General features: G+C 42.2%; 1 protein-coding gene across 4 annotated transcripts in view; it reads right to left on the bottom strand.

The window, feature by feature from the left end:
• The window catches only part of LOC309694075 (uncharacterized protein), a 68,604-nt gene extending 51,691 nt beyond the window's left edge, over positions 1–16,913 (bottom strand). For all 4 annotated transcript variants that reach the window (XM_082513818.1, XM_082513820.1, XM_082513821.1 and 1 more), the window contains exon 1: positions 16,642–16,913. The gene's annotated coding sequence lies outside the window, so the exon portion shown is untranslated. The remainder of the gene's footprint in view (positions 1–16,641) is intronic.
• Positions 16,914–26,477: the final 9,564 nt, after the last annotated feature.

Genomic DNA, 26,477 nt, shown 5'->3' with positions numbered 1-26,477 from the left:
AAGACTTTAGACCATGTGTATTCCAACCTGGCTGGAGCCTACAAAGCCACACCCCTCCCCCACATTGGACAATCGGACCATCTCTCCTTGTTCCTCACACCTAGGTATTCACCACTCATCCAACGTGTGAAACCTGCTGTGAGGACAATTAAAGTGTGGCCAGAGGGGACAGAGGCAGTGCTCCAGGACAGATTTAAAAACACAGACTGGAATATGTTCACCCACACAGACCTGGACCAGTACGCCTCATCTGTACTGGATTACATCTCCGAAACCACAGACAGTGTCACCACCCAGAAACGGATCACCATGTACCCCAACCAGAAGCCTTGGATGAACCGGGATGTTCGTCTCCTCCTGAAGGCCCGCAACCCCGCCTTTAGGTCAGCAGATGCACACGCCTACAGCACAGCCAGGGCTAATCTAAAGAAGGGCATCAAAAAAGCCAAACACCATTACAAAAAGAAGGTAGAAGAACACTTCTCCAACTCCAACCCCCGACGCATGTGGCAAGGACTCCAGACCATTACAGACTACAGGACCACCAAACCCTCCCCCGCATCCTCTGATGTCTCCTTTCTCAACGAATTCAACAAATTTTATGCTCGTTTTGAGCGAGGGAACCCCACAACCACAACCAAAGCAGACATGACGCCAGACCACCAACCTCTGACTCTCTCCCCCACCGATGTAGGAGCGGTGCTGAGCAGGATCAATGTCCACAAGGCTGCAGGTCCTGATGACATCCCCGGGCGTGTTCTCAGAGCGTGTTCTGGGGAGCTTGCAGGAGTGCTCACAGACATATTCAATCTGTCCTTGGCCCACGCTGTGGTACCGGCCTGCTTCAAATCCACCTCCATCGTCCCGATACCCAAAAACTCCAACCCATCTTGCCTCAATGACTAGTAGCACTCACCCCCATCATCACTAAGTGCTTAGAGCAGCTGGTCCTAGCACACTTCAAATTCTGTCTCCCCCACACCCTGGACCACCACCAATTCGCATACCGGCAGAACAGGAGCACAGAGGATGCAGTCTCCATCGCACTGCACTCTGTCCTCTCACACCTGGACAACAACAACACCTACGCCAGAATGCTGTTTATAGACTTCAGTTCAGCATTCAATACAATCCACCCCTCACAACTCATCAGGAAACTGACAGATCTGGGCATCAGTTCCCTCATCTGCAAATGGTTACTGGACTTCCTGACCAACCGCCCCCAACATGTCCGGCTGGATAACCACTGCTCATCTACCATCACAATGACCACAAGGCTGTGTGATGAGCCCTTTCTCACCTGGACGACCAACTGCTCCAAGCTGGTCAAGAAGGCTCACCAGCGCCTCTTCTTCTTGAGGACTCTGAGGAAGAACCACCTGTCCTCAGTAGGGATGGGTATCGAAAACCGGTTCTTGTTGAGAACCGGTTCCCACTGTTTCAATTCCTTGGAATCGTTTGCCATTTTTGCAAACGATTCCCTTATCGATTCCAGTCGCCCCGAATGACGTCACCACGTTGCGGAGCGTCATTTACCTGGCAGGAAACACGGCGCCTAAGCGGCTCAAACGCTCAAAAGTTTGATTATACTTTATGAGAACCGATGACAACAGGGCAACTTGCAAAGTAGATATTTCATTTAAGGGAGGAAACACTGCAAATATGCAAAAGCATTTGCTCACAAAACACGCGATGACACGCGTTTTTAATTCCGCTCCGGACTCGTGACTCTCAACCCAGCAGCAGCGCTAACGTTTGCACGTCCTCTCCCGTTAATGCGGCAGGTAAATAATCAACTAACAGCGCATATTATGTCAGCGCAATCTGCCTTATTACAAGACCTGCCATTACTGTACATGTAGGTGACCATGATGAGAGAGACAGACAGAGTCTGGCTGGCGCTCGCTGGCAGTTCTCGCTGCAGTCTACCGGTAGCGTCTCCTTTCAGGCCAGGATAGACGAATGTCACCGAGCAGTGACTAAGTTTGTGGTCAAAGGCTTGAACCCATTTGCCACAGCAGATGCCCCGATTTTAGGTAAGTGAATGTGTTTAATTGTGGGCAGGGACATTACTGGATATTCTTGTGTAATTGCTACAGAACAATTTATGTTATACTTTGTTATTGCTACAGAAGAATATTTATTTTATTATTTTACATTTACAATTTTTTTTCCTGGGGACCCTGTGACACCCCATTGAAGAGCCGTAGGCTGGATCTCTTAAGATCTCACTGTTGGGTTTGTAAGGCCATGTTACTCCTAAATTTCTATCTTGTTCAAAGAGAAGATATAAAACAAAGTTCTAAGTGTTCTCCTTTTAAAAAAAAAAAAAAAAGAATCGATAAGAGAATCGATAAAGAATCGAATCGTTAAACAGAATCGAAAATGGAATCGGAATCGTTAAAATCTTATCAATACCCATCCCTAGTCCTCAGACATCCTGGTGAACTTCTATCGTTGCACCATCGAGAGCATCCTGACCAACTGTATAACAGTCTGGTACGGGAACTGCTCTGCCTCGGACCGGAAGGCATTGCAGAGGGTCGTGAAAACTGCCCAGCGCACCGCCGGAGCACCACTTCCTGCCATAAAAGACATCTACAGGAAGCGGTGTCTGAAAAGGGCTGGGAAAATCATCAAAGACCCCAGTCACCCATCACATGGACTCTTCACCCTCCTGCCCTCTGGGAGGCGCCACAGGAGCCTCCGGACTAAGACCACCAGATACCGGAACAGCTTCTTCCCCACAGCTGTCAGACCCCTGAACTCTGCCTCCTGACATCTGACCCACGTTAAACTCATGGACTGAACATACACACCCCCACAATGGACAACTGTACCCTCAAACACACAATAATAACATGGACTGAACCACCACTCACAACCACTAGCACTTTATATAGCCTCTGTAGAAACTATCTACACCCTCACTTATCTTAACTGCACTACTGTATAGCTCTGTGTAAATAATCATTCTGTACATTCAATAATCTTTAATCCTACAACTGTTTACAACTTGCACAGTTCCCATTTCTGTATAGCTGTATATCTCAGATTTCTGTAAAGTTATTTATTTCATATTCTGTATAGTTTTTCATATTTATATCCTGTTCATAGCCTGTACATAGCTTGTACTCACTACAGCCTGTACATACTTAGTTATAGAATATTCACAACATACTTCATAATGTGTACATTATAACATACCACAATAGACCCATTTCTGTAATATACTTACATATCTATACTATTGCTAATATATATTGTAATATACCTATATCACTAAAGCACTTCTGGATGGATGCAAACTGCATTTCGTTGCCCTGTACCTGTGCATGTGCAATGACAATAAAGTTGAATTCTATTCTATTCTATTCTAAAATGATAGATTAACATAATTGGAACCACACCGAGCCTGTGTTTTGGTTGAATATTATTCAGCTTCATCCCCATGTATATCTTACACTAAAGAACAAGCTTCGAGGACAATCAATGTATCCCAGAAGACAAATGCAGTTCGAGAGCAAAGGTGTCGGTTTCAAGAGTCAACAAGGTGAACAGACAGCAGCACTGCCCTAAATCTTAAACCTTAAAGTGTTCAGCAGCACGTACAAATGTCATCGTAGACGGGAGCGTACGCTCCCAATCACAAGCCGAGAGGTTCACCAAATTCAAATCAAATTCAAATTTTATTTGTCACATACACAGTCATACACGGTACGATATGCAGTGAAATGCTTAGACAACTGCTCGTAACCTAAAGAAAAAAAAGACTATGAAGACTTTTCCAGCTTTGTGTGTCTGTTAAAATGCTTTTTACAAATCCTGCTGGAATATGTCTGGTTACATCTGCAGTCAAAGTAAGATGGAAATAATTGAACAAGCGAGCAAACCATCAACTTCTCCCAGCATGCTGAGCTAATGATTAGTTGTTTTTTTCCAAACACCCTCTCAACCTTCTCTCAACGTGATCACAATAAACTGTGAACAGACACCGAGGAGAGCAGCCGAAGACTTCATTCAGGAGCTGTTGAAGTACGCCGACTTCGGGGGCGCTACCTAGCCGACAATGGAGTTAGGCATGTTGAACTGGGCTCACGCCTGTCTAGCTTATATTTTAACAATTCCAAGCCCCTTTTAAAGGATAATTTAAACGAACTATCACTCCCCCTAACACCTGTGACCGATGGGGAAAAACGGACCAGTGGTTACAACCGGAAGGGCATCTAAACCCGAGGGGCCGGCATACTTATACTTAAGCAAGTGGGAGCTTGTCGCCTAGCTTGTCGCCTAGCTTGTCGCCTAGCTTGTCGCCCAGCTTGTCGCCTAGCTTGTCGCCTAGCTCGCAGTCAGGAAACGCAATGGAGTATGAAGGTCTGAAATCGGACATCCTCTCCTCTCTGAAAGATGATATCTCCACGATTATCAGGTGAGTACTGACAAGTCCGCTTGCAGAGGATTTAAACTACCTCAAGTACAAACTAAGAGAAGTTAAGACGGAGATTGCTAACAACACAGCAGCAGTCCGCTCAGAAATTAACAATGTCAAGTCCGCTACTAGCCACCTGAAAGAGGGTTTATCATTATGGTCGGAGAAGGTTGTCAGCCTCCAAGAGACGGCTGCAGGATTACAGACTGAGCTTGCTTGCTTAAAAGAAAAGAATGGAGATATGGAGTCAAGAATGCGGAGGTGCAATATTCATATTGTGGGTGTTGCGGAGGATGCCAGTTCCAGCTCGACCAGCTCAGTTTCTACTCTATTGAAAGATGTTCTGCAACTGGATGAAGAAATCCTGGTGGACTGCTCACATAGAGACCTTGCTCCCAGAAGATCTAACGGGAAACCTCAAGTTATCATCGCCAAACTCCATTACCAAGACTGCGTCAATGTGCTACGGCAGGCCCGGGAGCGGGGTCAGTTGCAACACAAGGGGAACCCTGTGGCCATCTTTCCTGATTACACCGCGAGCATTGCCATAGCTTGCTCTGCTTTTAAGGACGTGAGGAACCTGCTTCGAGGGCGTCAAGATGTCCGCTACGGAATGTTTCCAGAGAGACTGCGTATATCTTTTAGGGGCGAGAGTAAGGAGTTTCTGGATCCAGAGAAGGCAATGGTGTACGTGAAAAACGTCATCTTACCAAGTGAAACTGCCGGGTGAAGTTCCCCTCCTGACTGACTTGTTTCTAGCCAGTCGCAGATGATGGGCTTCGCAAGACACATGGTTTGGTGGACAGTAGAGCTGGGCGATATAAGATTTTTTTCATATCACGATATGTTTTTTTCATTCCAGGCGATAACGATATATATCACGATATAAGCCAAATAACTATATTTGTAAGATTTAAATGTGCCGTTGCTCACAAGTAAAATGTGAAATAATCAGCAGCTTGTTTTTATTTAAATATTTATTTCCCATAATAAGTTCATCCATTAAGCGGATGAGAATGGATGGATGAAGTTCAACAGGGTAGATGTACTTAAGGAACATGAGACTTTTTCAGATAAATAAAGGCAAATATTGCAAACTACACAAAAGGCAGCCGCTAAAGCATTTAAGTTTCAAAATAGAACAAACGAAACAGACTACTAAATTGTCAATTCCACTTAGAAACAAAATATTAATTCTAAAGTCTTAGTTTGTTTTACAGAAGAACAGACAAAACTGACTAACTTTTGTCAATATCAAATAAACTGAGAACTAAAAGGAAATTATCAATCTCTCCTTGTTGTATAGCTGAGCTTTTCAAACAGTTTTAACAGTTACTTTAGTCTGACAAAAGCTGAATGACGAATTAGCGCTTCCAGTCAGAGACTGAGGCTATGTCCACACGTACACGGGTATTTTTGAAAACGGAAATTTTCCGTTTTAAAAAATAATCCCGTCCACACATAAAGGCAGAAATGAAGGAAAACGCTGCTATGAACATGCCAAAGCAGCAGGTGGAGCTAGATTCCTAATCGTGCAGAAATGTTGGCCAATCAGAAGTCTAGAAGCCTCGGTGGGAAAAAGTAAACAAAGCTGGGGCATAGAAGCAGAACTGAGTCGTATGTGTGGAGGGACAGTAACTGTGTGTATATGTAAGCATTTAAACACTGCAGCGAGTAGAATTAACAGTAACAGTATTGTAGAAATTTATTTCACCGAAACAATAACGTGACGCACAGTGTGACGCATGCACCAGTTTATTGTATTTCCAGACTTGCTTTCGGCACAACTTACAGTGCACGCTACTCTGTTTTTTGTCAGACTTGAAATAGCCGAAATACCTTCACACTACGGAACTTCTATGGCTCTTCCGTTCGACAATCTCTCCGGCATTGGAACCATCATCTGTTTTCTCTTCGGTAACCTTCGGACACGCTCGGTTGATTTTTCTAGTCGGCACACTCATTTCCTCCATTACGGTCGCTGGCTGCTTCCCAAACAAATACACAATGTGCGGCTTGGCACTTGTGCTGTAGGTAACAAGTCACACGACGTGACCCTGTGGCTGTGATTGGTTCGGCTCTGCGCTACTTAATTTGGATTGGCTGACCTTTTTTTTTTTTTTTTTTTTTTCTCTATCGAGTAAAAGTTATATCGCGATAGATATCGTTATCGTTCTATCACCCAGCTCTAGTGGACAGCGTAATTACTTCGTTAATACCACATCATGTTAAGGCTGGATAAATGACGTTTGCACTACTTAAGGTGTTTATTAAGGTGCTATGTTATTTCATTCGGAGTGATAGCCAGGCGGCTGCCAGTTTTGTTTCTTGTCTTTTGTTTTTTTCTTGGTCCTAGTGTTTCCCCAATGCCAGCATTCCAATGTGTGGTCTTGTTCAGATGGGGATTCAGGGTCACCGGGTTCTACATGGTGACAGGGTTTGGGATACTGCCAGAATTTTTTCTATTTTCTTTCTTTCTTCTTTTTTTCTCCTTTCGGAGTCTGGGGGTGCATATTCATGCATAATGTTGTTCTCTGATTAGATAACTCTATGGCTGCTGTCAACAAACACGCGAAGCGTACTGGTTATTCAGCCAACTTTGTAAGCTGGGATGTTAAGTCTATGAATCACCCTGTTAAGCGCAAAAAGGTGCTTATACACCTCAAAAATCTCAACGCTGACATATCTTTTCTGCAGGAGAATCACCTTTGTATAGCAGACCAACATAGACTGAAGAATAGTTGGGTTGGCCAAACATTCCATTCCAACTTTAACTCTGAAGAGGATTGGATATCCTTATTGGTAAAAGCATCCCTTTTGCTGTATCAAGCATTTTATTTGATCCCATGGGCCGTTATATTATTGTTGCTGGCCAACTTTATGGACTCAGACTAATTTTAGCCAGCATTTATGCTCCGAACTGGGATGATGAAAACTTCTTTGTCAATTTACTCTCAAAAATTACAGATACAGTGGGGCAAAAAAGTATTTAGTCAGCCACCAATTGTGCAAGTTCCCCCACCTAAAATGATGACAGAGGTCAGTAATTTGCACCAGAGGTACACTTCAACTGTGAGAGACAGAATGTGAAAAAAAAAAAAAAAATCCATGAATTCACATGGTAGGATTTGTAAAGAATTTATTTGTAAATCAGGGTGGAAAATAAGTATTTGGTCAATAACAAAAATACAACTCAATACTTTGTAACATAACCTTTGTTGGCAATAACAGAGGTCAAACGTTTACTATAGGTCTTTACCAGGTTTGCACACACAGTAGCTGGTATTTTGGCCTATTCCTCCATGCAGATCTTCTCGAGAGCAGTGATGTTTTGGGGCTGTCGCCGAGCAACACGGACTTTCAACTCCCGCCACAGATTTTCTATGGGGTTGAGGTCTGGAGACTGGCTAGGCCACTCCAGGGCTTTCAAATGCTTCTTACGGAGCCACTCCTTTGTTGCCCGGGCGGTGTGTTTTGGATCATTGTCATGTTGGAAGACCCAGCCTCGTTTCATCTTCAAAGTTCTCACTGATGGATGGAGGTTTTGGCTCAAAATCTCACGATACATGGCCCCATTCATTCTGTCCTTAACACGGATCAGTCATCCTGTCCCCTTGGCAGAAAAACAGCCCCATAGCATGATGTTTCCACCCCCATGCTTCACAGTAGGTATGGTGTTCTTGGGATGCAACTCAGTATTCTTCGTCCTCCAAACACGACGAGTTGAGTTTATACCAAAAAGTTCTACTTTGGTTTCATCTGACCACATGACATTCTCCCAATCCTCTGCTGTATCATCCATGTGCTCTCTGGCAAACTTCAGACGGGCCTGGACATGCACTGGCTTCAGCAGAGGAACACGTCTGGCACTGCGGGATTTGATTCCCTGCCGTTGTAGTGTGTTACTGATGGTGACCTTTGTTACTTTGGTCCCAGCTCTCTGCAGGTCATTCACCAGGTCCCCCCGTGTGATTCTGTGATCTTTGCTCACCGTTCTCATGATCATTTTGACCCCACGGGATGAGATCTTGCGTGGAGCCCCAGATCGTGGGACATTATCAGTGGTCTTGTATGTCTTCCATTTTCTGATGATTGCTCCCACAGTTGATTTTTTCACACCAAGCTGCTTGCCTATTGTAGATTCACTCTTCCCAGTCTGGTGCAGGTCTACAATACTTTTCCTGGTGTCCTTCGAAAGCTCTTTGGTCTTGGCCATGGCGGAGTTTGGAGTCTGACTGTTTGAGGCTGTGGACAGGTGTCTTTTATACAGATGATGAGTTCAAACAGGTGCCATTCATACAGGTAACGAGTGGGGGACAGAAAAGCGTCTTACAGAAGACGTTACAGGTCTGTGAGAGCCAGAGATTTTCCATGTTTGAGGTGACCAAATACTTATTTTCCACCCTGATTTAGGAATAAATTCTTTACAAATCCTACCATGTGAATTCATGGATTTTTTTTTCACATTCTGTCTCTCACAGTTGAAGTGTACCTCTGGTGCAAATTACTGACCTCTGTCATCATTTTAGGTGGGGGAACTTGCACAATCGGTGGCTGACTAAATACTTTTTTGCCCCACTGTATGATAACACACAATCTCATCTTAGCTGTGCTTTCTAGCCTAGACCAATGATCTAATAAGGATACTCCTAAATCAAAACCCACAGAAATTATTACATGCTTTTTCCAATCCCACGGCGTTGTTGCCTTTTGGCGTTTTCATAACCTTTCATCAAGGGCATACTGCTACTACTCTCCTGTCCACAAAACATTCTCTCGGATAGATTTTTTTCTTTTATTGATAAACGTGCTCTTCCACTGGTTGAAACTTGCAATTATCAATCTATTGTTATTTCAGACCATGCTCCCCTAGTGATGAGAATGCACATCCCTGGTGCCAATCGCATATACTGCCCCTGGAGTTTTAATCCTCTTTTACTCTCTAATGAAGCATTCATGAATTTTAGAAAATCTGAGATTAGAGACTTTCTTGAACCAAACCAGACCCCTGGGATGTCTTTTTCAGTCATATGGGAGTCACTGAAAGCCTATCTTCGGGGTCAAATTATCTCATTTTCAGCAGCAAGAAAAGAAGCTGACACTGAGCACTTGAAACAGCTATTATATGATATTTTGCGGTTAGATATAAACTACAGTCACTCACCATCGGAAAGCACCCTTAAAGAACGTCAGACCCTCAAAATGAAATTTGATCTTTTTTCAACAAAGCAAGTGGAGCAACCTATCCTAAAGTCTAGACGTACTTTCTATGAGGAGGGAATTGGCAGTGTCTTAGCACATCAAATACGTCAAAAGTCATCCAAACAGTTCATCTCTGAAATAGCTGATGAACAGGGCCTAAAGCATACAGACCACGCAGAAATCAACTCCTGCTTCCAACAATTTTACTCTTATTTATATACCGCAGAATCACGCCAAGATGAGTCTGCTATGGACAGTTTCCTTAGTTACCTCAGTATAACCACAGTTGACCCAAAACTGGTTACTGAACTCGAAAGGGACCTCTCTATCCAGGAGGTCATGATGGCGATTGGTGGAATGCAAAGTGGCAAGTCCCCTGGACCAGATGGATTTTTAAAGACATTTTCTAACGAACTTGCACCACTTCTGCTGTCAGTCTTTTTGGAGTCCTATTCATCTGGCACTCTCCCTCCAACTATGAGAGAAGGGTTTTTTTCCACTCATTCTTAAAAAGAACAAAGACCCTCTCCAATGTAGCTCATACTGGACGATTTCACTGCTAAACACCAATGCAAAAATTCTTGCAAAGATTTTTTCACAGCGCTTAGAGGTCGTGTTACTAACAATCATCTCCACAGACCAAACCGGCTTTATCAAGGGCAGACACTCTTTCTTCAACATTAGACGCATCTTAAGCATAATTCATGACCTTCCCTCAAAGGATTACACCTGAAGCCCTACTGTCACTTGATGCTGAGAAGGCCATTCCACCGGGTGGAGTGGGACTACCTTTTATATAGTTTGAGCAAATTTGCCGTCCCGGGCTGCTCTGTCACTAATTATCGTTACTGTACTTTCATTACAAGTGTTATACTGTAAAAGCAACAGGCTGCACTCTGATTCAGCTCCTGCGCAGAGCTGATTATTAAATATGTGCATTCAGTCTCCACATGTGTAAAGACAGTAACACCAACTTTATTTTATTTTTTTAAGCTTGTACCTCAGTAACTCCTCATTAATCTGTAACTATGGATTAAACTGTAGAACTGAAAAAATGTAAGAGAAGAACTTCAGATCCTGAGCGTGTGAGGAGAGAAGGATCAGCTTTATTTCAGATTTAAGAGATAGACTTTATAATTCAGTTTGCGATGGTTCTGTTCTCTTTGCGATTACAGGAGCTGCCCTCAGGTTCAGACCTCAGCACCAGTCAATGACAGCAGACAGATCATCCAACATGTTCACATGTTAACTGCAAAATTAACTGATGAAAACAGTACAAAGGTTAAAGTACCACATGTGCTGTCAGTGAAAGCTGCAGCTGTTTTATTGATGAAGTCAAAGATAAAAAGTCAAAAGGATTAATCACCCATGTAACTGTGTCACTATATATCAGCATTAACATAGCCCTGTTTGGTGTTTCAAAGAGCTGCTGATCTGTAAATGTCCGGAGACTCTGGAGAGTATCCGAGTATTTATGACGTTACACGTTACACAAACCAAAAGTCTCCATCACAGTGTTCATGAAGATGAGGAGTACTGAAGATTTCCCAGTGAGGGAGCTGCTGGTGAAGATGATGAGTTCCGCTTGATCAATGCCATGAGCTTCAGTCTTCCTGGTGTTTCTTGAATGAAGCCTCTATGGGCAGAAATCTGTGCCATCAGAACCTGAATATGAATAAGTTAAATTTGAATTTGAATTGCTCAGATTGAATCTGAATTGTAACTTGAATAAATGCTTTAAAATACTGAACATGAATTATCCTAATTTGAAATTCAATTTATTGGTTTGAAAATGATCATCACTAAATTGAAATTTAATTTTATATTTTGAAAACGAATTAATTTTCTTTGAAACCGCATTTTATCCTTTAAAAATTCAGCTTTCGAATAATTTCAGATTCACTTCTCACCATTCAGTTTCAGTTCTACAATTCAATTTCAGTTCCAAAATTCAGTTTTTTGGGACTTAAATCCGGTTCCGGTTCAAGAGTAGTCGAGTGCAGATTAATAGAACTACGTTTTGCTAGCAGACCTACAGCATCTTGAGCTGAATTAAGACTTCAGAAGTCATTTGTCATGTCGAATGACCAGCGGATAAACTCTCAGGTTACTAATAAATGTATTACATGTATAGGAACAAGCGTCATGTTAACAAATGATAGCCATACAGTACCTTTAATCTTATTGTAGGTGTTAGCTAAAAATGCTAATTTAGCGTAGTTTGCCCTGAATTCAGCTTTGACAAACAAATATGATCGACTGTTTCTAGTAGAATTCCAAAGTTGTCATCTTGTACCCTCTCAGAGTATGCTTGCAGAGACCCCTACAGTAGGGAAACATGCAAACCGGTAGGGATGGGTATTGATAAGATTTTCACGATTCTGATTCCATTTTCGATTCTGTTTAACGATTCGATTCTTTATCGATTCTCTTATCGATTCTTTTTTAAAAAGGAGAACACTAAGCTTAGAACTTTGTTTTATATCTTCTCTTTGAACAAGATAGAAATTTACAAGTAACATGGCCTTACAAACCCAGCAGTGAGATCTTAAGAGATCCAGCCTACGGCTCTTCAATGGGGTGTCACAGGGTCCCCAGGAAAAAAAATTGTAAATGTAAAATAATAAAATAAATATTCTTCTGTAGCAATAACAAAGTATAACATAAATTATTCTGTAGCAATTACACAAGAATATCCAGTAATGTCCCTGCCTACAATTAAACACATTCACTTACCGAAAATCGGGGGCATCTGCTGTGGCAGCCTTTTACCACAAACTTAGTCTCTGCTCGGTGACATTAGTCTATCCTGGCCTGAAAGGAGACGCTACCGGTAGACTGCAGCAAGAACTGCCAGCATCTGAGCCAGACAGACTCTGTCTCTCTCATCATGATCACCTAAATGCACAGTAATGTCAGGTTTTGTAATAAGACAGATCGCGCTAACATACACTCAACAAATATATAAACGCAACACCTTTGTTACTGCTCCCATTCCCCATGGGATGGACGTAGAGACCTAAAATTCATTCCAGATACACAATATAACCATCCCCCCCAAACAGTGGTCACAAATCAATCCAAATGTGTGGTAGTGGGCACATCTGCTATATTGAGATAATCCATCCCACCTCACAGGTGTGCCACATCAGGATGCTGATCTGACATCATGAGTAGTGCACAGGTGTACCTCAGACTGCCCACAACAAAAGGCCACCCTGGAATGTGCAGTTTTTTGCGCTATTGGGGGTCTGGGGACCCAGAACCGGTCAGTATCTGGTGTGACCACCATTTGCCTCATGCAGTGCAACACATCGTCGCATGGAGTATATCAGATTGTCAATTGTGGAATGTTGGTCCACTCCACTTCAATGGCTGTGCGAGGTTGTTGGATATTCGTGGGAACTGGTACACGCTGTCGTATACGCCGGTCAAGCACATCCCGAACATGCTCAATGGGTGACATGTCCGGTGAGTATGCTGGCCATGCAAGAACTGGGACATTCTCAGCTGCCATCTGCCCTGAACAATGTGAACCATGATTCATCCGTGAAGCGCACACCTCTCCAACGTGCCAGACGCCATCGAATGTGAGCATTTGCCCACACAAGTCTGTTACGGCGACGAGCTGGAGTCAGGTCAAGACCCCGATGAGGACGACGGGCATGCAGTTGAGCGTCCCTGAGACGGTTTCTGACAGTTTGTGCAGAAATTGTTTGGTTGTGCAAACCAATTGTTCCAGCAGCTGTCTGGGTGGCTGGTCTCAGACGATCTTGGAGGTGAACCTGCTGGATGTGGAGGTCCTGGGCTGGTGTGGTTACACGAGGTCTGCGGTTGTGAGGCTGGTTAGATGTGCTGCCATATTCTCTGAAACGCCTGTGGAGACGGCTTATGGTTGAGAAATGAACATTCAATGCACGGGCGACAGATCTGGTTGACATTCCTGCTGTCAGCATGCCAATTGCACGCTCCCTCATTGCTTGTGGCATCTGTGGCATTTTGCTGTGAGACAAAACTGCACATTCCAGGGTGGCCTTTTGTTGTGGGCAGTCTGAGGTACACCTGTGCACTACTCATGATGTCAGATCAGCATCCTGATGTGGCACACCTGTGAGGTGGGATGGATTATCTCAATATAGCAGATGTGCCCACTACCACACATTTGGACTGATTTGTGACCACTGTTTGGGAGGGATGGTTATATTGTGTATCTGGAATGAATTTTAGGTCTCTACGTCCATCCCATGGGGAATGGGAGCAGTAACAAAGGTGTTGCGTTTATATTTTTGTTGAGTGTAATATGCACTGTTAGTTGATTATTTACCTGCCGCATTAACGGAAGAGGACGTGCAAACGTTACTGCTGCTGCTGGGTTGAGATTCACGAGTCCGGAGCGGAATTAAAAACACGACATTCATTTAAGGTCATCGCGTGTTTTGTGAGCAAATGCTTTTGCATATTTGCAGTGTTTCCTCCCTTAAATGAAATATCTACTTTTCAAGTACTGCAAGTTTCCCTGTTGTCATCTGTTCTCATAAAGTATAACCAAACTTTTGAGCGTTTGAGCCGCTTACGCGCCGTGTTTCCTGCCAGGTAAATGACGCTCCGCAACGTGGTGACGTCATTCGGGGCGACTGGAATCGATAAGGGAATCGTTTGCAAAAATGGCAAACAATTCCAAGGAATTGAAACAGTGGGAACCCGGTTCTCAACAAGAACTGGTTTTCGATACCCATCCCTACAAACCGGTGTCCAAACCTTTGTATTTTAGCTTTATTTATGTCTTTAGCTTTATTATTTATTTATGTCACACAATATTCGAAGCACATAGCCCACACTGTGGGAATTTACGACTGTGCATAAATCCTCCTAATATTGGTATGATCTGAGCTCAGACACTGACACGCATGGGGGGAGCTGCAGCCTGTGATGTGAGTGAGCTGATGGAGAAACGCAGCCAACCAGACAGAGGAGAACTAAAGTTCAACCAGGTACCAAAGCAAATCATTCGTACTGTACAAATAATGTAAATATGACGGTGTATCACGAAAGATTGATATCAAACTGATCGCTTGACCCATATTACGTTACTTGCTCTTCAAGTGAATCAACAAATGGCGAAATGAAAAGACGATCAACAACAATGCTGTTTCTTTAGAGAGTCTTAGCTTACATGTGTGTTTATTTCATTTTTTCAGTTGTTACCCTCCACGGCTAAATAAATCGGTTTCAGTTATGTACTGAAATATAAGAATGGATATAAGGGGCTTCTTTCAAAGAAAAAACTCTGGTAGTATTTTATATATTATGCTTTGTATGTTGTTCAGTATATCTATGCAAAACAAGAGGAACTTCAATACACAGCAGTATATTCACAGTTTAAACCAGATATTTACATACACTTTGTGGAAAACAGAAGAACATTTTTTTACTGTACAACATCAATTTAGAGTAAACTTGTTTTGTTTTGGATAAATAAATATTGAAATATATTTTGAATTAATTAAATGTCAGAATAAAGAGAGACAGAGCTTCTATTTTTATCACTTTCATCAAATTTAGGAGTACATATACACTAAGTTTATTGTTAATTAATAAGAAAACTGCAGACGATTCCATTCTGAGCTGAAGAAGCTTCTGATAGGTTAGTAGAGTCCATGTGAGTAAATTGGTGGAACAGCTGTGGATGCATATAAGGCAAAACACAGAGCCTGTTTCTTTGAAATGGGAAAATCAAGAGATGTCAACCAAAACACCAGGAAAAGGATTGTGGAGCTCCATAAGTGTGGCTCAATTTTGAATACAATTTGGTGCCATTTGCAATTAAGAAATACAGATAGTTTCTGTCTTTACTCTTAAAGTTAACAAATGTGTTTTTTTATATTCATCAATCTAAAGAAATTTAGTCTGATTTGATGTTACAATTAAAAAGTGTATCTGTTTTTATCTGAAGAATACATAAATATCTGGTTCTTATCAGACTGAACTTATCAGTCTTTGCTCGATCACAGCGGGTGGTCATCCCCTTGTCATCAAAGCGTAGGTGTTGCATCATATCTTGGAAGCGGCTTCGTGCCATAGTTCCAATTATCTGTGTGTTTCCCAGGTTTGCTGACCAGCAGTCATTTACAGATGGAACCCTGTAAACCCCCCGCAAGATGACAATTGCAATAAATGCCATTAGTTCAGGGAGGTCCATGAACCAATGAACATGCTCCGTTTGTTGTGCATGTTGAATAGTCCATTCTTGATGATTGAGAATGCTTCAAGATGAAACACAAAAGGAAGTTCACAGCTTTTAGCAGCTCCCCCACCCCCTCATTCACACACCCCCACTCCCCTCCCTCCAGAATTCCTAGGTAACAACCTAATTTACATATGAATGACTAGCCAATTTAGCTTCCACTTGGCTGAAGCTAAAGCTTAGCTTTTAAAGGTAGAACGGTAGAAGCCTGGGAGTCCTAGTAATCACATGTTAGAATTGTATATACAGGTGCTTCCAGATGCCTATAGCACCTGCTGCTTATTGCATTTGTGTATAATACGTAATAAACATTAAGACTAAACAGTGTCTTTATTTTATCAGACGTCTTTATTTGCGCTGGAAGACAATAAAATACAGATGCATCTGGAGATTATCCTATGAAATCCTATTCTAACGGCTGATTTCCCTCCCCCAGGCTTGTAACTGTGGCTTCCTGTCCTGGGGTTGGCTGTTCTCCTGCCCTGCACTCCATCCTTTTGTTCATACTCCAAGACTATTTTTCTATATCGTTAGCTTCATAGCATAATTGCCTAAGTCATTTGACTAAGTCAATGACTTAGGCACTTATGCTATGAAGCTAACGATATGTATTCTTACCCCCTAGCAACCGCCATTTCATAATGTTGCAAGCAATCACAAACTCTACAGTCTGTCTAACTCCAGTGTATCCCAAGCAATCTATTATTCTGAAAAGAGCTAAACTCAACATAAACTGAACCCGCATTAAAGTTAGCTCGGTGCTTACCTTTAGATGAGCCCACAAACCGAGAGAAACTCCGTGATGAAGCTGGAACTCTTTCCAAACACAGGAAACAGATCAGGGAGCAGAGACCCACGTGGTTCCCGTTGATTACAGCTACAATCCAGGACACAAGGGTGTGCAGATCGATGCAGACATCGATCCAAACGTTGGTAGTGGTATATGTTCCTGTAAGTTCACTACTTTACTCCCGTTTCATAAAAAAGCAGCTCTCTCTGCTCGACTCCTCTCCTGCACAGACACTTTGCTCCGTCCCCTTTTCCGGCTCTGCTGTGATTTGTTGCTGCGAGGTCACGTGACTCAGCGTCACAAGGTAACCACGTGGGGTGTTATTTCAAAAGTAGCGCCTATCTCCTTTTCCTAAATTCTTTTCCTTGGCCTCGATGAAAATCGTGGGAAGGAGATTTGCTAAGGACTCAGGGAAAGAGAGGAGCGATGTGACACCGGATGTCCGCCCGTTGAAACTACATTGTGCAGAAGATGGACTACAAAACAAACTCTTACTTCGTCACAATGTGTTTTAACCCCGAGAACAGCCTGTTAAAAATATCCTTTCATTACAAAGTTTTGAAGAAAATTTTAAAGAAGAAGGAACCTTTAGGGTCAGATTTACTAACATCTGCAGCAGCTCAAAGACATCTTTTGATGTTAAAAAGCTGCTGGATTTACTGAAGAGACTCAGTGTCAGTTTGTGACTGAAGTTATGACAAATGTGTTTGTAAGAGTTTCACTTTCAGGAGAAGAAGATTTAAATGAGTGACACAAATGTAAATTACAAAGTCTGTGGTGCACAATTTACTACAAATTGCACAAAATCTACCACAGAATCCTGTCTTGTTCATGCTGTGGTTGTGATAGTGAGGACAGTTTATTGTTTTAGGGGGAGATGTTATCAAAACAAGTCTCTGATCCGCTCAAAGTTGTTATTTCAGTTCCAACAGTTTGGCTCTGGCCTAAAACTCTCCAGTCAGATCTTATACTGATTATTTTGAGGTGAGCCCCACTTATTGTTCCTTAATAATACAGTTTATGTGAAACCAAGCAGAAATGAATTACGCTTCTTAAATTTTTATAGTGCACACAGCTAACTCTTTCTACTGAATATGTAAAAAATAAAAGTGTTACTGTGTTACATGCCTGAATGTTGCTCATGGTCTGATGGGAAATAATGTTTTCTGTTCTTTAGCACATCGAACAGTCAACTGTTCACAGAGTTTAGGTTTAAAGGATGAAACAGTTTGTACTGATGCATCTCTCCTCTCCTATCTGAAGAGTATGTAAATATCTGGTTTCAACTGTATATTTGATGATGTTGGTGTTTGGCTTGATTGTCAGAACAAAGAGGGAGAGAGAGGAACAGCGAGAGAGAGAGAGAAACAGAGAGGGAGAGAGATGAACAAGAGCAGGTGAGACACACATGGTAGTCACATGGTTGTTTACCAAAAGTATCACCGTATCATAGGTACTCATGTATCTCATACCTAGTGTTTCTTTTTAGGTTTGTTATTTTTCAAATTCTATATTTATTACGTTCTGCAGGCTTGTTTGCACAACAAGGCTAAATAATTATATAAACTTTTCTCAATCTAAATAGTGGACTTTGGTAGAATTTAAAAAAAGGTGCAGTGCAGGTCTATGATGATTTTTAGTGCTACTATCATCTAGTTCTGATTCTGGTTCTGTCTTGGTTAAATCCTAAGTAGTCCTGATTTTAAACTGTTGCAGTCCAGTTTTAATTCCAGATCAGTTCTGGGTCTGGTTGAATTGGGGTTTAGTCCTCGTGTCTTGATACAGCCCCAACTTTGACCCGAGCAGCACCAATTAGTGGCTGAACGACAGAGTTGTCTATGAAGACTATGAGTGTCTTCATATTTTTATTTTTGATATTCACCAATTTTTATATACTGCAAAAAAAAAAACCCCAAAAAAACCGAAAATAAGTATTATAATGCAAATTTGCAAAAATAAATAGCATATGCATCAAAATAAACTATTTCCAGCAGTGCAATATGTATCCTAAGCATCCCAGAAACGACACAGAAAGTCATAAAGTCAAACATAACTTTTAAAAACACCAGTATAGGCTTACAAGGCCCTGATGGTAAAGAACTAAATTTCTGTGAAAATGACGTCACTTCCGGTTTTGGGCAGGTCATGGCGCATATGTGATAGTTCGCGCTGATGGACGTAGGAAGTGTTACGAAAAGCTGATCGGATCGGCAAAGCCTGTTTCTGGAATATTATGTTTTTGTTGCTGCAAGTGCTTTTTATGCAATTTTTGCAAAGCTTTATGTGGAAGGAAACTGTGACCGAGGACAAGCTGATGGCATAAGATGTAAGTACAACTCCTCCGGTTTCATATGCAAAAAAAATTATTGCGCTAGCTTTCATGGTTCCAGTGCTACCGAGATTTAAAAATAGTTATGCAAAACGGAGCGTGCCCGCTCCGACCGGCTTTAAACGGTTAAAGGAAACTGTTGATCGTTTTAAGCCTGCAGGGTCTCCAAATGATGCTGTCCCTCCTCGACTCTTATAGGAGGTGTTACCTACAGTTGGACCTTTGGTTCTCCAGCTGGTAAATTAATTATTCGATCTTAAATATGATCAACCTACCTCTAATAATCAGCTATGTACCACAGGCCTTCAAGCTGGCTGTAGTTAAACCTTTACTCAAAAAGCCATCTCTAGACCCAGCAATCTTAGCTAATTATAGGCCAATCTCCAACCTTCCTTTCATATCAAAAATCCTTGAAAGAGTAGTTGTCAAACAGCTAACAGATCATCTGGTGAGGAATGGTTTATTTGAAGAGTTTCAGTCAGGTTTCAGAGCTCATCACAGCACAGAAACAGCTTTAGTGAAGGTTACAAATGATCTTCTTATAGCCTCTGACAGTGGACTCATCTCTGTGCTTGTCCTGCTAGACCTCAGTGCAGCGTTCGATACTGTTGACCATAATATCCTATCAGAGCGATTAGAACATGCTGTAGGTATTACAGGTACTGTGCTGCAGTGGTTTGTATCATATCTATCTAATAGACTCCAATTTGTACATGTAAATGGAGAGTCCTCTTCACACACTGAGGTTAATTATGGAGTTCCACAGAGTTCAGTGCTAGGACCAATTCTGTTTACATTATACATGCTTCCCTTAGGCAGTTTCATTAGAAGACATAGCATATCAAATTTCCCCTTGTGGGACAATTAAAGGATTATTCTATTCTATACATTTTCACTGGTATGCAGATGACACCCAGCTCTGTCTATCTATGAAGCCAGATAACACATACCAATTAGTTAAACTGCAGGAATGTCTTAAAGACATAAAGACCTGGATGGCCGCTAACTTTCTGCTTCTTAATTCAGATAAAACTGAGGTTATTGTACTCAGCCCTGAAAATCTTAGAAATATGGTATCTAACCAGATTGTCGCGGCCTTTTACTTTCCAAACAAAAAAAATCCAAGGAAAGGCCGTGGGTGGCAACGGGAGGTTTGTTTTGGAACGCACTTCTGACTCATTGTTTAAAAATCATATGCCGTTTATTTCAGGAAAAAAAAAATACAAACAGAAATCAGCCAAATAACTTCTTAAAACTTAAACGAAGGTTAACTTAATTTTCTTTAACAATTCAAAAGTGGTCAAAAAATCATTTTTTAACCCTCCCGTCCTCCCATCTGACATTTGGCAAACAAAACAAAAACCTCTTTACCACACCCATCCCGGGTGCTCTTAATCTCTTAATTAATGGGAGGGTCCATAAACTAATAAACCAATCACTTTCCAAAAGCATTCAACAAAAATGGCCACAACATTCCGGCCCCTAATTCCTGTGTAACATGAATTAATTCTTTCTAAGTGGCCATCACCAAATGCAATACCAACAATTTTCTTCAGCAGTCCATCCGTATAGGTCTTCTTAAAAAACAAACAAAAGGAAAGGTCAATGTTCTATGATTTCAAGTCTCTGATGTTCATGTGTTTGCTTTGTGTGTATTCAAAAAAGGTGTATGTTGTATAATGGAGTGTAGGGCAAAGTGAGTGTCAGTGTAAATGTAGAGCCAGAGGTTCCAGAACTTGGCTCAGTTGGAGGCAAACATTCATTGTTTCCTCTAGATGGCCTCCACCAGGAGACATATTTTGTTGATTGGCCTCTCCAGCTCATTTGTTCGTGTCTTAACTCTAACACGGCGAACTACTCCGTGTGCATCGGCCATGGTTTCAGTGATGCGGCCAATGGGCCAAGAATTTCTTGGTGCAGCTCCATCAACAACAAGCACAACATCACCAATGCAAAAGTTCCTATGAATCTTGTTCCATTTCTGTCGTTCCTGCAACATAGGAAGGTATTCTTTCACCCACCTTTTCCAGAATAGATCCGCAATATACTGGGCTTGTTTCCATCGTCTTCGCAGATACAGATCCTCTTTTTTAAATAAACCTGGTGGCAGCACAGGTTTGCCTTTTAACTGGAGCAAGTGATTTGGAGTAAGAGCTTCTACATCATTGGGATCGTCAGAAGAAGGTGTGATTGGGCGGTCATTCAGTATAGCCTCCACTTCACAAAAAACTGTATGCAAGGTTTCATCATCTAGTACTTGCTGGTTTGTGATAGAGTATAATATTCTCTTTATTTCTTGCACCAAGCGCTCCCATACTCCACCATGATGGGCCCCATAGGGCGGGTTAAAGGTCCACTTTATGCCATCCTGTGCTAAACCTTTTTGGATTTTACTTTGGTTTAGCTCTAACATAGCTTGTTTTAACTCACGATTTGAGCTGACAAAGTTGGTTCCATTGTCTGACCGGATTTCTTTGACCTGTCCTCTGCGGCAGATGAATCTCCTGATGGCATTAATGCAGGAGCCTGTATCAAGAGAATGTGCCACCTCAAGGTGGACTGCACGACAGGTTAGGCATGTGAAGAGAACTCCATATCTCTTAACAAGACTCCTGCCTCTCTTTACTTCTATTGGTCCAAAATAATCAACACCAACATAAGTAAATGGTGGAAGATCAGCTGAGATTCTGTCAATAGGAAGATCAGACATTTTCTGCTCACCTGGCTTTTGCCGTCGTCTTTGACACACTATGCAATCTCTGATTATTTTTCTAGCTGCTGAATTAGCATGAGGGATCCAGTATTGACGGCGAAGGGTTGAAAGCATGTGATTTCTTCCTCTGTGACCAATCTTTTCGTGAATATGCTGAAGAATAAGCTTTGAAACATTGTTTTCTTTTGGCAAAATTGCAGGATGTTTTGTTTCCTCAGGTAAATCCGCTTTGCTCAGTCTTCCACCCACTCTCAAGACACCATTAGCAACTACAGGATCAAGCTTATACAGATGACTTGACTTACTTACAGTGCCAGAGTTTAGGGCAGTCATTTCATCAGCAAAATGTTTTCTCTGCACAAAGCTCACTATAGCTTCCTCAGCCTTGGACAAATCCTCAGTTTTGAGCAGAGTGTTCCATTTATCCTCTTGCTTAACACATATTTGACTTCCACAGTGCGTGCCCAGCAACTTCTGTCTTTTCCTTGTTTGCAGTTTAAGTCTTTCTTTTACTTTCAGGATCCATGCCACACACCTTTTTAATTTTGTCCAGCTGGAGAAGTACAACAGCAGCTTAGTAGTGGGACACACATCTTCTTTCAGCACAGCTGCACACATCAGGCCCTCCCCTTTTATTTCTGGGTCAGCTTCCAAATGGACAGATACACAATTCATGCCTACAGGCCAGTGACCAACAGGTTTACTGAGAAATTCTGGACCACTGATCCAGGTGGACGATTTCAGGAAACAGCCAACTGTCATTCCTCTTGTGGCTGCATCGGCTGGATTCAGCTTTGAACTGATGTACCTCCACTGCTCAACTTTTGTCAAAGCATGAATGGTGGAAACTCTATTAGCTACATACGTTTTGAACCGTATGGTTGTGTTTGCAATGTACTGTAGCACAGTTGTGCTGTCAGACCAAAAGACTGACTCACTCAGATTAAGATTAAGTTCAACTGATAGCATTTTGTCTAAGCGCACAGCTAAAACTGCAGCAGCCAGCTCAAGACGTGGGATGGTGACTTGTTTTAACGGCGCCACCCTTGCTTTACCAATAATAAAGGAAACACACACTTCCTGCTTGCCATTAGATAGCCTAAGATATGATACGGCACCATATCCAGTTTCACTGGCATCGCAAAAGTGATGCAGCTGTGCACTTTCTATCTCCCCAAATCCTTTGGGTGTGACACATCTACCAATACTAAACTTGTTAAGAAGAACTAAATCCTCAACCCATTTTTGCCAGGTTTGTGCCATTTCTGCTGGTATTGTCTCATCCCAGCCAAACCTCAGTTTACATAGATGTTGCAGAATTTGTTTTGCAGGCAGAATGACTGGAGCTAAGAAACCCAAAGGGTCATAAATGGAGCTGACATTGGACAGAATACCACGTCTTGTAAGTGGTTTGTTCTTGTTCACAATACTGAATGTGAAAACATCACCTTCAATATCCCATTGCACACCGAGAGCTCTTTCTGTGGGTAGCTGATCCCGACTAAGGTCCAGCATCTTTACACCTGTGGCTCTATTTTCCTCCGGGATCTGACAGAGGACAGAGCGATCACTACATACCCACTTATTGAGCTTAAATCCCCCCTTGGCACACACCTCAGTAAGCTGCTGATAAAGTGAGATGGCCTGCTCAACAGACTGAGCAGATTTAAGACAGTCATCTACATAAAAACTATGCCTGATTGTATGTATAACCTCCTCTGGGTACAGATGTTGGTTGTCATCAGCAGTCTTTAGTAGTGCATAGGTGGCACAGCTGGGGGAGGATACTGCACCAAAAATGTGGACCAGCATTCTATGTTCCACCAGCTGTTTTGTGATGTCACCATCGGGCCACCAGAGAAAACGTAAAAAGTTTACGTGTTCCTCAGCTACTCTGACCTGATGAAACATCCCTTTAATGTCTGTCATAAGTGCTATTGGACCCTGCCGAAAGCGAATCAGCACACCTAATAAAGTGCTAGTCAGATCTGGGCCTTGTAATAGCTCTTTGTTCAGTGATGTTCCAGAAAATGTTGAAGCACAATCATACACAACACGCAGTGTTTTCTTGCGGGGGTGGTAGACCCCATGATGAGGTATATACCACACCTTTCCTTCCTCATTCTTCAACTGTTCTTGTGGTATGATTTCTGAATGTCCCTCCATACTAACATTGTGCATGAATTCTTTGTATTCTTCAAAGAATAACTGATCCTTCTGAAACCGTTTTAGCAGATATTGCGCCCTCTGCTGAGCCACCTGCTTGTTGTTTGGCATTCTTACTTCAGGTTTACGAAAGGGTAATTTCAAGTAATAATGGCCATCCTTAAGTACAGCTGACTCTGACATTATGTTCATGAACTGTTTATCTTCTACAGACATTTCTGCATGCTCATTACACTGGTTCTCCACAAAATCTTGATTATACTGCTTAACCAGCATTTCCTCTAAACTACTTATAGAAATGCGGTTTACCTGGACAAAACTAGCATCATGCTCATCCCGTTCACTACCCTGACTGAGTGGCCCATTGACAACCCAACCGAGACGAGTTAGCACAGCATAGGGTCCATTACCCTCACTGTTAATGATTCTCCAAGGTTCCAGCGCTTTGGGAGAATTCACACCAATAAGCAGCCCAATGCCAGCATTTATCGGTGTCAACTCAACCTCCTTTAAGTAAGGCCATTTTCTTAAGTTTTCTTCTTTAGGGATATTTTCTTTAGTGACAGGAATAAACTTTTGAGTGTACACATCAGGCAACCTCAAATACTCATTCTGTTTCAAAGCAGCTACTTCCATACCAAAAAGTTTATAGCTACTCACTGGCCTTTCCTGACCCATAGTCTTTAACATGATTTCCACTTTTTTTCCAGATGCATTTAACTGCATCATCAACGCCTCAGTGCAAAACGTTGCAGAGCTGCCGGGATCAAGAAAGGCGTACGTCTCCACAACCTTCGTCCCATTTTCCAACTTCACTTTTACTGGAACAACTGACAAGGCACATTCATTAGCCCCGGCCCCAGTATAGCTACCAAAGTTCAAAGAAACAAGAGCATTTGAGACTGATGATTCCTTAAATTCAGCTTTAGCTGCTTGCCACTGCCGTTCATTTGAGTCTATGTGGAGAACAGTAGGGTGATTTTTGTTACAGGTGTGGCACGTCAAACGATGTGGACAAGCTTTACTCATGTGGCCTCTCTGTAAGCAACCAAAGCATAAACCTTTACTCTTAAGGAATGTCACCTTTTCTTTGTTGGCCTTTAGTTTGAATAAGTCACATACGTCCAAAAAATGAGTTTGGTCACAAAACAAGCACCGAGTTTGATCTAACCCTTTATCTTCATGGCTTATCTGAATCCGTTCCGGTTTGAGTTTGTCATTGATCTGTTCTGAAACTACAGCTACAGAAGTAGCAAAGCTACTGCTTTTAGTTTTAAGCGGTGTCTTTGATGGTTTTGAAGCTATCTTTTCTTTTGTGTTTTGACTCTCTCCAAAAACAGGATCTAATGCAGCTCTTGTTTGCTTTTCAAGAAAATCAAGAAGATCTTTAAACCCTGCTCTGCGATCGCACTTTTCTGTTATATCAACGATTATTAGTCGCCATTTATCACGAAGTCTAAAAGGCAACTTTGAAACAAGAATCCTCATATTGGTTGAATTTTCCAGCTCATCAAGAAACCCAGCTTCATCCATTGTGTTGAAGCAGCTTCTTAGAAAGAATGTGTAAGCACGTAATGCTGAAGCATCATCAGACTTTAAAACTGACCAGTTAAGAGCCTTGTCTATAAATGCAGACGTTATCTTTGCTCTGTTACCAAAGTTCCACTCAAGCTGCCTTTTTGCCTCAACATAAGCTGTCTGTGGACTCATGTGCATACAACTTCTCACTAAAATTCTGGGCTGTCCTGTAGTAAACTGTTCTATTCTAAATAATAAAGCCTATCCTGCATATTATCAGTTTTAGTCTCTATTTCTTGTTCAAAAGCCTTAAGAAAGGATCTAAAACGCAAAGGATCACCACCAAAAACAGGAATGTCTATAGCTGGAAGCAGTGACAACCTCTGTTGGTTTACAAGCATCTGAGTAATTTCATTTTGCTTTGTCATAATCTCTATTAGGGCCCTGCTGTGAACATCAACCTGTGAAGAGATTGGCCTTGGGCTCTCCCCTTCTGGTTTGACCCCAGCAGGCACATGTGTCTCTAGGGGCATTGGCAAAGGAGAATGAACTAAAGGGGTTTTCTTTGGTCTTGGAGCCTTTCGAGCTGTAGCAGCAGGTATGAACTCTGTAGATGTTCCAGAAGGCGCTGTAATCCCGCCTTCTGATTCAACCTCAGCCCTGGATGCAAGGCTCTGCCGATCCTGAGCAGAGGTGAGAATTTGCCTTTTTGCATCAGCCTTAATCAACTTAGTTCTTAGAGCCAATGCTTCTTTTCTTGCTTTTAATTGAACTTCTTCCAGTTCGAGTGCATGTTTTTCTTGCAGTGCGTCCACCTCCGCTTTTAAAGCGGCTCTTTCCACTTCAGCTCCCATCAGCGCAATTGAAGCCGCACGCGAGCTTTTACTCCTTAAACTTAAGGCTGCAGTAACATTACTGGGTGCTTTACTAGAGCCCTTGCTGCCAGGTTTAGCAACTCGTTCAGAAATCATGTCGCTCGCTTCTTGCGCTACTTGTGAGACACTATCATGCGGCGCAATGTCACTGTCATGAGATGCTACCTTTGATTCAACATTAGAGGCTGCAACTTCATCCTTTTGTGGATCA

Source organism: Aulonocara stuartgranti, assembly GCF_965226115.1.
Source record: "Aulonocara stuartgranti genome assembly, chromosome: 3".
Classification (NCBI taxonomy): domain Eukaryota; kingdom Metazoa; phylum Chordata; class Actinopteri; order Cichliformes; family Cichlidae; genus Aulonocara; species Aulonocara stuartgranti.
This window is presented reverse-complemented; position numbering and strand designations above follow the sequence as displayed.